Source organism: Thunnus albacares, chromosome 18 (genome assembly GCF_914725855.1).
Source record: "Thunnus albacares chromosome 18, fThuAlb1.1, whole genome shotgun sequence".
Lineage (NCBI taxonomy): Eukaryota > Metazoa > Chordata > Actinopteri > Scombriformes > Scombridae > Thunnus > Thunnus albacares.
In genome coordinates this window covers 6,312,854-6,332,482 of record NC_058123.1, presented here as the reverse complement: position 1 = coordinate 6,332,482, position 19,629 = coordinate 6,312,854, and positions in this window count along the sequence as shown.

Here is a 19,629-nt window from a genome sequence, read left to right as displayed (position 1 = left end):
GAATAATAGAATAAAAATAGAATAACAACTGAATGTCATATATTAGGAGAATTTATTGTCAGTCACTCACCTGATGTAATTAGTGGAGGTCGACCTGGAATAACAAAAGACAAAGAACTTTACTCACATGTAATAAAGGGATGTATACTACTACTATGCAGAATTACATAAATATTCACACATTACAAACAGAGATTCAGTAGGTTCTTTGTTTTGTTTTATTAAAGCATCCATTTCCATCTAAACTGGCCTTAGCTTTGCGGCAATATCAGCAGAGGTGTAAGAGGTATAGGACAGAGGATGTGGTTCGCGCCAAATGAACAAGCATACTGTATGTTTTTTTCCCTCTATTTTTCCATTTGAATCAATACAGAATAAAGCAATGTAACTAAATATAATGAGTATCATCCCATAATTTGAACTTTAATTAACTGGTTAAAGTAGGACAGAAAGAAATTGGGAAAATTCCAAGAAATAAATTAAGATTATAAAAGATCAGTTTCTTTTCTTTGCACTATATAAACATCACACTACTTCATGCATTGGCACTAAATGTTACAAGTGAATGAAAATAGTTATTGCAAATTAGTTGGACAAATGTAGGGCTTAAATAGTTAATAATATTTGGACAGAGGTTGATTGTGGTGGGAGAGGTTTGAGTTTCATGCTGTTTACAAAACATTTTCTTTTCATACAAAATTGCACATTACATGTTTCTTGTATAAAATAACTATATATGTATATATATACACCCTAAAAGGCAGATGTGAATACCACATGTTAGTGTATATGGCAATAATTCAATATAGTTCTGATCTGTTTATCATGTAGTGTTTTTTTCCTCTTATACTTTATTTGTGTGCAGTTGGTGGAGTTAGACTTTTTTTTTTTTTTTTAATTTATTTGGTGTAAGTACTTTTACAATTTCCCAGAACTTGGGTATCCAGATTAGTGAAATTGAGAAAATAAACTTATGCCACTTTTTGTGCAAAGAGTACATCATTTCCATTTGAATTTTCTGATCATTTCATGTAAATTTGGATAAGATGTTGGCTTTGGTGCTGCTACAAACATGAATAGATCAGACAGTCAAGAGTGAGCTTGAGGTAAAGGGAGGCTGAGGTGAAGGTATAGTACATGGTAAAGCACAGCTGATGGTAGAAGTAGACATTGTAAACATTAGAATTACAACTGAATGTTATATATAAAGAGAATTTATTTTCAGTCACTCACTTGGTGGAAATGGTGGAGGTGTACCTGGAATAACAAAAGAGATTTACACACATGTAATAAAGGAGTGTATACTACTACTATGCAGAAAAACATAAATATACACACATTACAAACAGGGATTTTGTAGGTTCCTTGTTTTGTTTTATTAAAGTATCCATTTCCATCTAAACTGGCTGTAACTTTGTAGCGATATCAGCAGAGGTGTAAGAGGTACAGGACAGGGGATGTGGTTCACATTGTATAAAGAAGCATAATGTTGTTTTTTTCCTCCTCTATTGTTACATTTGAATGAATACAGAATAAAACAATATAATAAAATATAATGAGCAGAAACATCATATATTATATCCTCAATGGGACAATCCCATAATCCGAACTTTAATTAACTGGTTAAGATAGGACAAAAATAAATTGGGAAAATTCCAAGAAATAAATTAAGATAAAAAAAGATCAGTTTCTTTTCTTTGCACTATATGAACATCACACTACTTCATGCATTGGCACTGAATGTTACAAGTGAATGAAAATAGTTATTGCAAATTAGTTGCATAAATGCAGGGCTTAAATAGTGAGTATTATTTGGCAAGAGGTTGATTGTGGTGGGAAAGGTTTGAGTTTCATTCTGCTTAGAAAACATTTTCTTTTCATACAAAATTACACATTACATGTTTCGTATATAAAATAACTATATATATAAATACACCCTAAAAGGCAGATGTGAATACCACATGTTAGTGTATACTATGGCAATAATTCAATATAGTTCTGATCTGTTTATCACGTAGTATTTTTTTCCTCCTATAATTAATTTGTGTGCAGTTGGTGGAGTTAGACATGTTTTTCTTCTTTTTTTTGTCTTTTTCGGTGTTCGAACTTCTACAATATCCCAGAACTTGGGTATTCAGGTTGGTGAAATTGAGAAAATAAATTTATGGCACTTTTTGTGCAAAGAGTACATCATTTTCATTTGAATTTTGTTTTCATTTTATGTGAATTTGGATAAGATGTTGGCTTTGGTGATGCTACGAACATGAAGAGATCAGACAGTGAAAAGTGAGTTTGAGGTAAAGAGAGGCTGAGGTGAAGGTATAGTACATGGTAAAGCACAGCTGATGGTAGAAGTAGACATTGTAAACATTAGAATTACAAGTGAATGTTATATATTAGGAGAATTTATTTGCTGTAACTTACACTCTTCAAATTCACCTGGAATAACAAAAGACAAAGAAATTTACACACACGTAATAAAGGAGTGTATCCTACTGCTATGTAGAATTACATAAATATACACACATTACAAACAGGGACTTTGCAGGTTCTTTGTTTTGTTTTATTGAAGCATCCATTTCCATCTAAACTGGCTGTAACTTTGCAGCGATATCAGCAGAGGTGTAAGAGGTACAGGAGTACAGGAATAAATACAAAATAAAGCAATATATTGAAATATAATGAGCAGAAACATTATGTACTATATCCTTATTGGGACCATCCCATAATCTGAACTTTACTTAATTGGTTAGAAAGGGACAGAGAGAAATTTGGAAATTCCAAGAAATAAATTAAGATTCTAAAAGATCAGTTTCTTTTCTTTGCACTATATGAAAATCACACTACGTCATGCATTGACACTGAATGTTACAAGTGATTGAAAATAGTTATTGCAAATTAGTTGCATAAATGTAGGGCTTAAATAGTGAATAATATTTGGTTGATTGTGGTGGGAAAGGTTTGAGTTTCATTCTGCTCAGAAAACATTTTCTTTTCATACAAAATTGCACATTACATGTTTCGTATATAAAATAACGATAAATATACACCCTAAAAGGCAGATGTGAATACCACGTTAGTGTATACTATGGCAATAATTCAATATAATTCTGATCTGTTTATCACGTAGTATTTTTTTCCTCCTCTAATTTATTTGTGTGTAGTTGGTGGAGTTAGACATGTTTTTTTTTCTTTTTTTCTTTTTTTGGTGTTCGAACTTCTACAATATCCCAGAACTTGGGTATTCAGGTTGGTGAAATTGAGAAAATAAATTTATGGCACTTTTTGTGCAAAGAGTACATCATTTTCATTTGAATTTTGTTTTCATTTTATGTGAATTTGGATAAGATGTTGGCTTTGGTGATGCTACGAACATGAAGAGATCAGACAGTGAAAAGTGAGTTTGAGGTAAAGAGAGGCTGAGGTGAAGGTATAGTACATGGTAAAGCACAGCTGATGGTAGAAGTAGACATTGTAAACATTAGAATTACAAGTGAATGTTATATATTAGGAGAATTTATTTGCTGTAACTTACACTCTTCAAATTCACCTGGAATAACAAAAGACAAAGAAATTTACACACACGTAATAAAGGAGTGTATCCTACTGCTATGTAGAATTACATAAATATACACACATTACAAACAGGGACTTTGCAGGTTCTTTGTTTTGTTTTATTGAAGCATCCATTTCCATCTAAACTGGCTGTAACTTTGCAGCGATATCAGCAGAGGTGTAAGAGGTACAGGAGTACAGGAATAAATACAAAATAAAGCAATATATTGAAATATAATGAGCAGAAACATTATGTACTATATCCTTATTGGGACCATCCCATAATCTGAACTTTACTTAACTGGTTAGAAAGGGACAGAAAGAAATTTGGAAATTCCAAGAAATAAATTAAGATTCTAAAAGATCAGTTTCTTTTCTTTGCACTATATGAAAATCACACTACGTCATGCATTGACACTGAATGTTACAAGTGATTGAAAATAGTTATTGCAAATTAGTTGCATAAATGTAGGGCTTAAATAGTGAATAATATTTGGTTGATTGTGGTGGGAAAGGTTTGAGTTTCATTCTGCTCAGAAAACATTTTCTTTTCATACAAAATTGCACAGTACATGTTTCGTATATAAAATAACAATAAATATACACCCTAAAAGGCAGATGTGAATACCACGTTAGTGTATACTATGGCAATAATTCAATATAATTCTGATCTGTTTATCACGTAGTATTTTTTTCCTCCTATAATTTATTTGTGTGTAGTTGGTGGAGTTAGACATGTTTTTTTTTTTTTCTTCTTTTTTTCTTTTTTTGGTGTTCGAACTTCTACAATATCCCAGAACTTGGGTATTCAGGTTGGGTGAAATTGAGAAAATAAATTTATGGCACTTTTTGTGCAAAGAGTACATCATTTTCATTTGAATTTTGTTTTCATTTTATGTGAATTTGGATAATATGTTGGCTTTGGTGCTTCTACGAACATGAAGAGATCAGACAGTGAAAAGTGAGTTTGAGGTAAAGAGAGGCTGAGGTGAAGGTATAGTACATGGTAAAGCACAGCTGATGGTAGAAGTAGACATTGTAAACATTAGAATTACAAGTGAATGTTATATATTAGGAGAATTTATTTGCTGTAACTTACACTCTTCAAATTCACCTGGAATAACAAAAGACAAAGAAATTTACACACACGTAATAAAGGAGTGTATCCTACTGCTATGTAGAATTACATAAATATACACACATTACAAACAGGGACTTTGCAGGTTCTTTGTTTTGTTTTATTGAAGCATCCATTTCCATCTAAACTGGCTGTAACTTTGCAGCGATATCAGCAGAGGTGTAAGAGGTACAGGAGTACAGGAATAAATACAAAATAAAGCAATATATTGAAATATAATGAGCAGAAACATTATGTACTATATCCTTATTGGGACCATCCCATAATCTGAACTTTACTTATCTGGTTAGAAAGGGACAGAGAGAAATTTGGAAAATTCCAAGAAATAAATTAAGATTATAAAAGATCAGTTTCTTTTCTTTGCACTATATGAAAATCACACTACGTCATGCATTGACACTGAATGTTACAAGTGATTGAAAATAGTTATTGCAAATCAGTTGCATAAATGTAGGGCTTAAATAGTGAATAATATTTGGTTGATTGTGGTGGGAAAGGTTTGAGTTTCATTCTGCTCAGAAAACATTTTCTTTTCATACAAAATTGCACATTACATGTTTCGTATATAAAATAACTATATATATATACACCCTAAAAGGCAGATGTGAATACCACATGTTAGTGTATACAATGGCAATAATTCAATATAATTCTGATCTGTTTATCACGTAGTATTTTTTTCCTCCTATAATTTATTTGTGTGCAGTTGGTGGAGTTAGACATGTTTTCTTCTTTTTTTTGTCTTTTTCGGTGTTTGAACTTCTACAATATCCCCGAATTTGGATATTCAGGTTGGTGAAATTGAGAAAATAAATTTATGGCACTTTTTGTGCAAAGAGTACATCATTTTCATTTGAATTTTGTTTTCATTTTATGTGAATTTGGATAATATGTTGGCTTTGGTGATGCTACGAACATGAAGAGATCAGACAGTGAAAAGTGAGTTTGAGGTAAAGAGAGGCTGAGGTGAAGGTATAGTACATGGTAAAGCACAGCTGATGGTAGAAGTAGACATTGTAAACATTAGAATTACAAGTGAATGTTATATATTAGGAGAATTTATTTGCTGTAACTTACACTCTTCAAATTCACCTGGAATAACAAAAGACAAAGAAATTTACACACACGTAATAAAGGAGTGTATCCTACTGCTATGTAGAATTACATAAATATACACACATTACAAACAGGGACTTTGCAGGTTCTTTGTTTTGTTTTATTGAAGCATCCATTTCCATCTAAACTGGCTGTAACTTTGCGGCGATATCAGCAGAGGTGTAAGAGGTACAGGAGTACAGGAATAAATACAAAATAAAGCAATATATTGAAATATAATGAGCAGAAACATTATGTACTATATCCTTATTGGGACCATCCCATAATCTGAACTTTACTTAACTGGTTAGAAAGGGACAGAGAGAAATTTGGAAAATTCCAAGAAATAAATTAAGATTATAAAAGACCAGTTTCTTTTCCTTGCACTATATGAAAATCACACTACGTCATGCATTGACACTGAATGTTACAAGTGATTGAAAATAGTTATTGCAAATTAGTTGCATAAATGTAGGGCTTAAATAGTGAATAATATTTGGTTGATTGTGGTGGGAAAGGTTTGAGTTTCATTCTGCTCAGAAAACATTTTCTTTTCATACAAAATTGCACATTACATGTTTCGTATATAAAATAACGATAAATATACACCCTAAAAGGCAGATGTGAATACCACGTCAGTGTATACTATGGCAATAATTCAATATAATTCTGATCTGTTTATCACGTAGTATTTTTTTCCTCCTATAATTTATTTGTGTGTAGTTGTTGGAGTTAGACATGTTTTTTTTTTCTTTTTTTCTTTTTTTGGTGTTCGAACTTCTACAATTTCCCAGCACTTGGGTATCCAGGTTAATGAAATTGAGAAAATAAAGTTATGGCACTTTTTGTGCAAAGAGTACATCATTTTCATTTGAATTTTGTTTTCATTTTATGTGAATTTGGATAATATGTTGGCTTTGGCGCTGCTAGGAACATAAATATATCAGACAGTGAAAAGTGAATTTGAGGTAAAGGGAGGCACAGTACATGGTAAAGCACAGCTGATGGTAGAAGTAGACATTGTAAACATTAGAATTACAACTGAATGTTATATATTAGGAGAATTTATTTGTAGTCACTCACCTTTTACACCTTTTTCACCTACTGGACCTTGATCTAGAATAACAAAAGACAAAGAAATTTACACACACGCAATAAAGGAGTGTATACTACTGCTATGTAGAATTACATAAATATACACACATTACAAACAGGGATTCAGTAGGTTCTTTGATTTGTTTTATTAAAGAATCCATTTCCATCTAAACTGGCTGTAGCTTTGCGGCAATATCAGCAGAGGTATAAGAAGTACAGGACAGGAGATGTGATTCACACCAATTAAACAAGCATACTGTATGTTTTTTCACCTCTACTTTTCCATTTGAATGAATACAGAATAAAACAATATAACTAAATATAATGAGCAGAAACATTATGTACTGTATCCTTACTGGGATCATCCCATAATTTGAACTTTAATTAACTGGTTAAAGAAGGACAGAAAGAAATTGGGAAAATTCCAAGAAATAAATTAAGATTATAAAAGATCAGTTTCTTTTCTTTGCACTATATGAACATCACACTGCTTCATGCATTGGCACTGAATGCTACAAGTGAATGAAAATTGTTATTGAAAATTAGTTGTGTAAATGTAGGGCTTAAATAGTGAATAATATTTGGCAAGAGGTTGATTGCAGTGGGAGAGGTTTGTGTTTCATTGTGCTCAGAAAACATTTTCTTTTCATACAAAATTACACATTACATGTTTTGTATATAAAATAACTATATATATACACCCTAAAAGGCAGATGTGAATACCACATGTTAGTGTATACTATGACAATAATTCAATATAGGTCTGATCTGTTTATGACATAGTATTTTTTCCTCCTATAATAATACAGTTCTGACCTGTGTGTGTAGTTGGTGGAATCAGACGTGTTGTTTTTTTGTATTAGAATTACTACAATTTCTCAGAACTTGGGCGTGAAATTGAAAAAAAAAAACAACAACAAATTTTTGCTACGTTTTCTGCAAAGAGTACATCATTTCCATTCGAATTTTTTGATCATTTCATGTAAATTTGGATAAGATGTTGACTTTGGTGCTGCTACAAATATGAATAGATCAGACAGTGAAAAGTGAGCTCGAGGTAAAGGGAGGCTGCCAGTAAATGAAAATTGCAGAGAGAGTAAAAGATACAGTATGTGTGTCTTTAGTCAACAGAGGTGCGCACACAGAGCTCTCCAACATAACAAATCAACTTTCATGCATTTTGCTTCTTTTACTTCTCTAGTGTTTCGCATCTATAACGTAATCTACTGAAATGTCCGTCAGAAAAGGTTACAGTTTGAGACTGAATTGTACATTAATATCGTTCAGGTGTCACTGAATGTAATCCAGGATGTTGCAAAAACATCAGTAATGATGTTTGTTGCCCACACTTGGCTGTGCGTCAGATTCTTTCCTTTTTACTTTATTAAATACCTGCAGCATCACACAGCAGCTGAAACGATACATTAGTGATGTGCGCATTCACGCACCTGGCACAGCAGCAGTAAATTCATTAACAGGATCGGCAAGGATCTAACGGTAAATAATGTTCTGTGTTCTGCTACCCATCTACACCATTGACTGTATATAAAGAGGTCAGCTGTTCCACACAGATTCCAGGTTTATACGGTAGGATTGTTTGTAATAAAGCATATACATGAACATACAATATCTGTGTCCGTGACCCCAGAAAAGTATGAATGGAACCGTGTGCGCGTCCGCGGTCACCCCGCACTTCTGAAATGAATCCGGCGCCCCTGACACTGACTATCTCTGTAACAAATTGTCCATAATTTCACACATTCACCATACACGGTCCAGCCATATAGGCTACTAGGTTATGACCAAGTCTTTTTGGATTTTAAATCTACCTGAGCTGAATGTTTTCATGACAGTATAAAACATTAGTGATGGAAAAAAACAAAGCAATATCTTACCTGACTGACAAAGACAAGTCTGGACGCAACACAAAAGGAGAAACAGGTGAGACCATCGAGTCTTTAAAGTCATGGCTGCAAAAGCGGGTTAAAATAATATGTAATGTAATGTCCGATGGTGTTACTGCTTCACTGTTTGAACTGCCATCCCCTATTTAAATAGATGATTTGGACACTAGTTGATGTCACTGAGTCAGCTGACCGCATCTAACCAACCGAGACACAGCTCGGGTTGATTTCGGTAATATGATAATAATCTTACTCATGAGTTCATCTTCCTTCCGTCATTGATAACTAGAACACGCATTTCTCTTCATCTGCACTACAGGAACATTATGTGGAAAGTCATGCATTCAAACTATTACTTCACTAAAAGGACATGAGTATTAATGCCGTAAAAATACTCCTTATGAACATGGCCGGAATTACCTCCGACATGGTCCCAGGGCAAAGGTTTGTTTTTGGCCCCCAGAACATATGGGAGTAGGACTCTAGCGCTGAAATTATTAGTTGATTAATTGATTTGCTGATATGACTGACAATTAATTGCCAGTAATATTCATAATTGATTAATTGTTTAAGTCATTCTTTAATCAAAAATGCCAGAAATTCTCTGGTACCAGCTTCTTATATGTGAATATTTGCTAGTTTTCTTATATATTATACATATTCATATATATATTGAAATGATTTCTGCCTTCAGACAACTGAAACCCCCTGATGTGGATAAGGCACCGGCAGACGGCTTTCCTCTACCTCTGACACAGGTATCAAACGGGTTCCCAAAATCTACACGCAAGACCATCCTAGCCTTGCTTAGGGAACCAGATTTCAGCCTGTCTTCTATAATCACCAGCTGTCATTGAACAGCTCTAAACGGGCCTATTTAGTAAGGAATGCCTGACAGCTGGGTTGCAACGAAGTGTATTGGTGCAAATAGGTGTTGGAGGTTTGAAAGTACTCCAAGATGGCCTTCTAATAGGTCATCACTGGAGGAGGCCCACTCTGACGGTCGAGGGCATTGCCCGGTTTTATGGGGCAATGTCGATGCCCTGGCCCTAACAGTTTAGCCAGTTAAACACCTATAATAAACCTGTCAACCTGATTATGTACTGAAATTATACCTTTATCACATGAGCAGCAGGTTGATCTCAATCATTAAATCTAAACCTTTCAGATTCTATTAATTAATATATATTGCAAGTTCATCCTTAGCAAATTTCATTATAAATTTGTAATCCAAATAAATTTAAATCTCATGTCAGCCATATCCCAGGGGGGCGCCCTCTTACCTGGAAGGAGATACTAGAAGACCTCAGAGATGAGCACAAGTCAGGAACTTTGGTTGTAGTGTACAAAAATACAAACCAGTTTTATTTGGATTTTTTTTTTCAAAAATAAGTAATGCAAAATTCAAAAAGTAAAATACAAAAGTGTGAATAAAAACTTAAAGATGCAAAACAGGCAAACTTGCAAAAGTACCTCAAGTGACGAACCCAAAAGGGAAGCCCAAAAAGAGACCCTGAGTCTCTCTTGGCTTTTCTTTTTATATCAATACATCTCCCCCTTCTTACATTCCTACATCCATATACAGTACTGCTTGAAAGTTTGTGAATCCTTTAGAATTTTCTATATTTCTGCATAAATATGACCTATAACATGATCAGATATTTACATAAGTCCCAAAACTAGATAAAGTGAACCCAATTAAACAAATGAGACAAAGAAATAACTTTTTCATTTATTTATTGAGGAAAATTATCCAATCTTACATATTTGTGGGATCCAAAAGTATATGAACCCTTGCTTTCAGAGTTGCTGATCACCAAACATAATGCTTCTCATTCAAGCAGAAAAGTTTGATTTTGGTCTCATCCATCCACATAATATTTTTCCAATCAACTTGTGGCTTATCAACATGGTCTTGGGTGAACCGTAGACGGCAGCAATGTTCTTTTTGGAGAGAAGAGGCTTTTTTCCCTTCAATTTTGCCATGCTCACCATTAATGTTCAATGTTCTCCTGATGGTGGACTCGTGAACACTGACAGTAGCCACTGCAAGAGAGGCCTTTAGTTTCCTAGACTTTACCCTGGGGTCCCCTGTGGCCTCCCAGTATTTTACACGCCTGCTCTTGGTGTGATTTTTGTTGTTCGACCACTCCTGGGGAGGGTAACAATGGTGTTGGATGTCTTCAATTTGTACACGATCAGCCTGACAGTCGACTGGTGGAGTCCAAACTCTTTAGAAATGGTTTTGTAACCCTTTCCAGCTTGGTGAGCATCAACAACTCTTCTTCTAAGGTCCTCAGAAATATCCTTTGTTTGAGCCATGACACACTTCCACAAACCTGTCTTGTGAAGCTCAGACTGTGATAGTGAAGACCCAGATTTCTCTTCTTTAATTAAGGCAGGGCCGCCCAGACTCACACTTGATTGTCATCCCATTGATTGAAACACCCGACTCTCATTTCCCCTTCAAATAAATGTATACATATGTAACATTGGATCATTTCCCTCAATAAATAAACAAACAAGTGTAAAGTTTTTGTCATATTTGTTTAATTGATGTCTCTTTATCTAGTTTTAGGACTTGAATGGAAATCTGATCACGTTTTAGGTCATATTTATGCAGAAATAGAGCAAATTCTAAAGGGTTCACAAACTTTCAAGCAGCACTGTATGGTCTTCCACCAGGACATCTACCAGTTACATGCTGATGTTTTATGACTTTGCATAAAGCAATGACCTTTCTTTGACTGTCACTTACAACACATTCCGTGGAAAATTTGAAACTTCTTCTTTTTTACATTTGACGTTAAAATTTAGGGATGTTTGCTATGTGCAAGAAACCACAGCTTCTCCTTGGGTCTCAGGTTCTCTACCAGTGAACACTGAAATAGGTTTTTCTTGCCATAATCGTTCCTCCTGTTCACACTGACCATGGGGGCCAAAATCCACAGTCCTCCTTTGGTGCAAAAATGTATTTAAGAGTTTATCTGAAGCTAATATGAAGATTTTGTCCAAATGAATCAAATCAAGTAAATATCTTCCATCGTTACAGTCTTTTTAGTGCCAAAGTCCGTCTTCCTGTTACTATACCTCCACTGCAGCTCAACAGGGAAACACTGTCTGAGGAAACACAAAGAGGAAATTTGACACTAAAAAGACTGTAAATGTATGTATCCACTTGATATGACTAACTCAGACTGCTGAAGCCTCATATAAGTTTCAGATAAACTTTTAAATACATTTTATGCACAAAATGACTGTGTGGACACACTGTGGATTTTGGCCTCCATCACTTCCATTGAAAACACATTTGAAGGGGATCTGTTAACAACCAGCATGAATGGGAGGAATCATTACAGCAAAGAAAACTCTTTCACTGTCCATATGAACACCTGACTGTTGTTTTAAGACATAACCTATCCTTAAACATATAATATGTTAACTTGGACTTCAGGGAATAATGACTATGCAGAATTTCTTCAATTATTTGTCCGGCGATATAACTTCAGAATCGGTACAACAACACTGATAAATAGCTTCTCTTGGTGATCAGTCAAGAGAATCTTTAACACATAAATCAGTTTTGGAAAGGGATTAACTTGCACTCAGAAAAGGGATCGGATATGTAAAGTGACTTACTTAAAGTAAGTTAAAGAAAACAAAGGCAATGAACTTATACACAAAACATTTATTACTAAAAGACTAACCTAACAATAACACAAAACAACACTCACTAAACAAACAATGACGCTACAATGAATGAATGAATGCAGAACCGGAGTTTGTCAGAAAAGGGGGTGCAACAGATGAACAAACACAGACTGACTAGTGACCATCACTGGAAGCAGCTGGTAAACTGGGGTGGCAAATTTAAAATTCAGTTCTAAGCAGATTAAGCTTTTTGAATTCACCCAGTTAGCAGAGCAGAAGTGTGCTACTAGCATGTCTGTGGACTGGTAGCTGCTGAGTGAGATGGTGCCGTCAGGAGGGATGAGAAGGTGTTGCCACCGCATGGAGTGGAGATGAAGAATTGTCACCTGAAGTTGGTCTCAACACAGAGAAAGAATGGGATTTCGTACCAGTAACAAAAAGAATCCAATTATTGCATTCTAGTGATGGTCTTTTATAGGTACAGTAAGGTAAGGGACTTCAAAGAAGCATCTGACCAATCAGAGGACTGCTGACCCCCCCAGGGGTGGTATCTTTGTTTGACCCCCCTCTGAGGGCATGGCATCCACTGGAGGTCAGATAATATTTCTTACTTTAAAACAACTTCTCAAAAACTGTACCTTTTTACCAAACAACTACCATGACTAAAAATCTAATGTTCTTATGCTTAGGAGATTACAATGCTGCCAAACAGCACATGTTTATCTCTAGTTGTTATTGAGATATTATTTACCAGATTTTAACACACATACAACTGAAAGAACTATGATAAAATTATTGTAAATTTCTAACATATTTATAGATACAAATGTACACATTCAAACAACAAGGAAAGGAATACGGCAATGGCATTGTAGCCTTTTTAAAAGCATGCAGGTATATCTGGCAATAGTCTCTTGATTTGGGACAAAAGGGGAAAAGGAGAGACAATCAGAAAGAGGGGGGAGTTGTGATTGTCTGTGGGGAGTGGCCCAGGATGAGAGGGGGAGTTGTTGTGCAACAATGTGTTCAGGCTCACACACTTCAACAAGGCAGGTCCATCCTTAGTCCTGTTGGTCAAACAGTGCTGTTGGACATTTTGTTGAACATTTTTATTCCACCTTTTCTTATGAGATTCCATGCGGGCCTCCAATGTCTTATCTTTGGAGGTGCCTGTGTATCCCCAAACCTGACTCTTCAGAGTCGTTAGCAGTCCCTTGCCAATCCTGTCCCGATGTCTTCTTACTCCAGGAGGACTTTGATCTACCTTAACCGTAGATATGGCCTTTGCTTGGTGTTTGGTCAGGGTGGCTGACTGGTTTTCACAGACCAGTGGCTGACTGGGGGGGGGGTTTCTTATGGAAGCCCCCACTTTTTAAGATAGACAGTGTTCTGCTGTGAAATATCCTACACCACTATGTTCTGACATTTTATATACTGAACAATCAATCAGTTATAAAAGAAAATAGTTGTCAGACCTATTAATAATGAAAATAATTGTTGGTTGCAGCCTTACAGTACTCCTATGATGGAATAATACTACCTTGTCCTCAGTTTTCTGTGTGGAGTTTAATTAAACACAACTTTATAACAAATGAGCTGAAATAAACTAAAACAATTCAAGTCTTAAAACTAGATTCTGACACAGTCCCTCTTCAAGACCAGGATTGTATTATATTGTTGGGTCGGTTTTACATTTTAGTGTTCATGTGAAAAGAAGCTCTAGCTGTGAAATAAATGTAGTGGAGTAACAATTGTCCACCACATTAATATATATGAGGGGGGCAAATTATTTCCAACAATTTTCAATATAATGCTCTCCAGTACACCACTACCATCCACTACGACATCAATAATAAACACAAAGTAGAATTATTACCTTTCTCATAATGTCAACAAAAACTGAAAATGTATGAGCCTCGTAAGAGTAGAATTTATGTCAGAGCTGTTGTAATGGATTGCATTAGATTGCACAAGTGTTCCTAATGAAGTGCTTAGTGAGTGTACATATAGGATGTACTGCACATTTCTCACCAGCAGGGGGAAGCATTAAACAAACTATGCCAAGGAGGGATGTTTGCTGATCACAGAAGTGTTGCTTCTCAGTTGTCTTTCACTATCACAGTGATGCTCAAACATATTTAGACAAAAGGTTGTTTTGTTTAAAAAGTGATGTATACTTTAAGAAAGTTCAAAGTAAGACATGACTAAAAGCTTTTCACTGTGAAACATATGTGCAATAAAATAATTTTTTCAATAAATATATATATTGTTATGACCCAGCTCACTGGCCACAACAAAATGGGACACACACCATGCTTAGTTTTAACAGAAAATAAGTTTTAATAGAAAATAAGTTTATTAACACAAATAAACCAAATTAGACCAAATTAAACAAAATGAACTAAACATTCACAATATGGAGTGTGGAAATCAGTGTCAGTGACACCCACCCATACACCCACCAGTCTCAACAGCTATCGGATGGATTGCAATGAAATTTGATACCTGTTACGCCAAGGATTACATTTAATAACTTTTTTGAACCCTTCCCCTAGCCTTTCATTTAGTGCCATCATTAGGTCAAAACTTATTTCTTGTTCATGACCAAACCACTGCCATCATCCATAGATGTTCTTTGTGTTTAGTGCTAATTTAGTAGTATGTTAGTTGCATGTTAGCATTGTCATTGCGAGCATTTAGTTCAAAGCACTGCTGTCCTGACTTCTTCTGTAAAAATGTAACTTTTGTTCAATATTGCAACAGTTTCACAGTTTCCTCAGTAAAAGTGTGACATCCGGTCCTCCCGTAGTAAAGATTTTATAAATACTGAGGTCATGAATCAAAAAACCAAATCTCCTGCTGCTTAATGTGTTTGATGTGATGCTGGAATTGAATATCTCACTCTGTGTAAGCGTCATCTCAGTACTGTCTCCCACGCTTACTTCAGATAAGGCTGCAACTCTGGATTTTGGTCTACCTATTAATATGGTGATTATTTTCTCAACTGATCAATGTTTATTTTTTTATACATCAGAAAATTGTGCAAAACACCTATCAAAATTTCCTACAAATGGTTAATTTTAACATTTGAGAATCTAGAACTATCAAATTATTGGCGTTTATACTTAAAAATGACTGCAACAATTGATCGATTATCAAAATAGCTACCTGTTAATTTTCTGTTGATTGACTAATCAATTTATTGGGCTTTCCTTTCAGCTCTACTTTCAACATTTCATTACAGAACATGCTTAGTATGGCACAATATATGTTAAAAGAAAAACCTCAAAAACAAAAAGACACAAACAAACAAAAAGAAAAAACAACTCAACATTCTGAGTTAATAAGATTAATTGGATTAACATAAATTGAGTGGACAAACGCACTTCATCAGACTAAATGTCTCTGGTCTGTACAAAGTTTGCCACGTCTTGTTTATTTTTTTGTGCAACTACTGATACGTGATGTTACAACGAAGGTCAAGTTCATGTCAATCCGTCTAATTTCCTGTTGACTTCAAAACGGATCTTATCATGTAAGATGATCAGTTAAATCTTAAATAACAGCTCTGAAGCAATCTAGTAACTAAGGTAAATATGCAACTGAGTGATGTGACCACGTCTTTCTACTCCTCTAATAATCTGAACTGCTGCATTCTGGACAAGCAGGAGTTGTGACTTTGGGTTGAGTCTAAACACAAGACAAGCTTCTAAAAGAATAAAATATATAAAAACTTGTTCAATTTGTAAAGATTATTTTTACTTTGGAGAAAGTTTTATTTTTCTTACTTTTGTTAAGTCCCAAACAGGAAGCACAAACTCTAATTGCATGTTTAATATGTTGAAAACTGCAGTTGCCTTTTATTACGTGCTTTGTGAAATCTACAGTGACAGATCCCACCTGAACAAAGAAATCATTATTTGGTCATATTGACTTGATGACCAGTTAGATGACCAAACACAAAGTTCTTCAACATGATGTAAGGCAGTAAATGGGAAATAATATTGAGGGGTATGTATTTTGTGACCTAGGTTACTTGCCATAGTAGGGAAATTGTGGAGAGGGTTAAAAAGAAGAGGAGAAGAAGAGTTTTGTTGGGAGAAGTCAATTGTATTATTGGTTGCATATGCTAACATGTTGTGTGTAAACTGAGGACAATGATAAATAAAGTTCCATAAAAGTTTACTTTCACCTCCCGTGGTATTCTGTGCAGCAGTGTAACAGAAGAGGAGTGAACAAGAACTGAGTGACAAGTAGAATTTATGTCAGAGCTGTTGTATTGGATTGCATTTAATTGCACAGGTGTTCCTAATAAAGTGCTCAGTTAGTGTACATATCGGATGTACTGCACATTTCTCACCAGCAGGGGGAAGCATTAAACAAACTATACCAAGGAGGGATGTTTGCTGATCACATAACTGTTGCTTCTTGGTTGTCTTTCACTCTCACAATGATACTCAAACATATTTAGACAAAAGGTTGTTTTGTTTTAGAAGTGATGCATATTTAAAGAAAGTACAAAGCAAGGAATGACAGAAAGCTTTTCACTGTGAAACATATGTGCAATAAAATAATTTTTTCAGTAAATATATATATTGTTATGACCCGGCTCATTGGCCGCACCAAAATAGAACACACACCATGCTTAGTTTTAATAGAGAATAAGTTAATTAACACAAATTAACCAAATTAGACAAAATTAAACAAAATGAAAAATTCACAATATGGAGTGTGGAAATCAGTAGTCAGTGGTGTATGATGTGCATGAGTGTAAAATGTGTGTGTGAGTGTTTTAAGGTGCAAGAACATAAAACATAACCAAACTACGGAAACAGAGCTAAACCAAACCAAGTAGCTGAAGGGGAGAACAGAGAGCCGCAACCAGCAGCAGCCGTAAGCAGTCAGAGAAGAATGTGAGACTGGGCTGTGCTGCAGCCTGGACTTCAATAACCTGGGAACCCTGTGGGCCCTCAGCTGTTGCAAGCTGCCCTCATGAACACCTCTAGAGGGAGCAGACAGGTAAATCACAAGGCCAAACAAAATGTGACACCCACCCCTTCCCCTCCCTTAAGATGTTGTCCCATCAGGATCACCGCAACCAAAGCAAAACAAAACAATCGTCAAAACAACAACAACAACCCCAGCTGAATAAAATGTTTGGCCAACAGCTGGAGGACCAGCAGAGAGAGCAGACAGATAAATCACAAGGCCAAGAAAAGGTGACACCTGGGGTGTTTCCTGTATATATGTATACAGGAAATACAAAACATTGCCAAAATAGTAAGTCCTTGTATTTATTTGCATATTCTCTTGCAGCTTATAGAGCGTCTCAACAGCTATTGGATGGATTGCAATGAAATTTGGTAGCTGTTACCCCAAGGATCAAATTTAATAACTTTTTTGAACCCTTCCCCTAGCCTTTCATGTAGTGACATCATCAGGTCAAAATTTATTTCTCGTTCATGACCGATGTTCTTTGTTGGATTTTATAAATACTGAGGTCATGAATCAAATTTCCAAATCTCCTGCCGCTTAATGTGTTTGATGTGATGCTGGAATTGAATATCTCACTTTATTTATTAATATGCCGATTATTTTCTCAATTGATCAATGTTTATTTTTTTTATACATCAGAAAATTGTGAAAAACATCCATGAAAATTTCCTACAAATGGTTAATTTTAAGATGTGAGAATCTGGAACCATCAAAGTATTGGCGTTTATACTTAAAAATGACTGCAACAATTGATTATCAAAATAGCTACCTGTTCATTTTCTGTTGATTGACTTATCAATTAATTGAGCTATAGTTTCAGCTCTACTTTCAACATTTCATTACAGAACATGCTTAGTATGGTGCAATATATGTAAAAAGAAAAACCCCAAAAAGCTAAAAGAAACAAACAAACAACAAAAAAAGAAAACTCAATATTCTGGATTCATTAGATTAATTGGATTAACATAAATTGAGTGGACAAATGCACTTCATCAGACTAAATGTCTCTGGTTTGTACAAAGTTTGCCACGTCCACTTTATCTTTTTGTGCAACTACTGATACGTGACATTACAGCGAAGGTCAAGTTCATGTCAATCCCTCTAATTCCCTGTTGACTTCAAAACCGACCTTATCACGTAAGATGATCAGTTAAATCTTAAAAAAACAGCTCTGAAGCAATCTAGTAACGAAGGTAAATATGCAGCTGAGTGATGTGACCACATCTTTCTACTTCTCTAATAATCTGAACTGCTGCATTCTGGACAAGCAGGAGTTGTGACTTTGGGTTGAGTCTAAACACAAGGCAAGCTTATAAAAGTATAAAATATGTAAAAACTGGTTCAATTTGTAAAGATTATCTTTACTTTGGAGAAAGTTTTATTTTTCTTACTTTTGTCAAGTCCCAAACAGGAAGCACAAACTCCAACTGCACGTTTAATATGTTGAAAACTGCAGTTGCCTTTTATTACGTGCTTTGTGAAATCTACAGTAACAGTTCTTCAACATGCTGTAAGGGAGTAAATGGGAAATAATATTGAGGGGCATGTTTTTTGTGACCTACGTTACTTGCCATAGTAGGGAAATTGTGGAGAGGGTTAAAAAGAAGAGGAGAAGAAGAGTTTTGTTGGGAGAAGTCAATTGTATTATTGGTTGCATATGCTAACATGTTGTGCGTAAACTGAGAACAGTGATAAATAAAGTTCCATAAAAGTTAACCTTCATCTCCCGTAGTATTCTGTGCAACAGTGTAACAGAGGAGGAGTGAACAAGAACTGAGTGACAATCATTAACTGAAGTGAACAAGTACGGTGTTAAAATGCCATTTCAAAAGAAAAGAAGAAAAAACAAAGAAGGGTGGATGATGTGTGTTTTCACAAAATGGCTGCAATTTAGTTGATATTTTTACAGTTGGACAAAGAAAGAGATATTTCTGACATTATGCCAGGCCCTGGGAGGTATGAAAAATCCTCTACACACAGAATAAATAATTGGGATGAAATTTTGTCTTTGAGAGGAATTTTGGATTAACACAACCCTGGATTGTGAGCAAAGGTTAAAATATCAGGATTATTTTGAAAATGAGAAGTACCTGGATTGACCTTTCCCATGTCGACCTATCCACAGAGTCAGGAAAATGCTAGTTAGACAATTACTTTTATTGACAAACTAAAATGTAGATATACAAGCAAAACTTA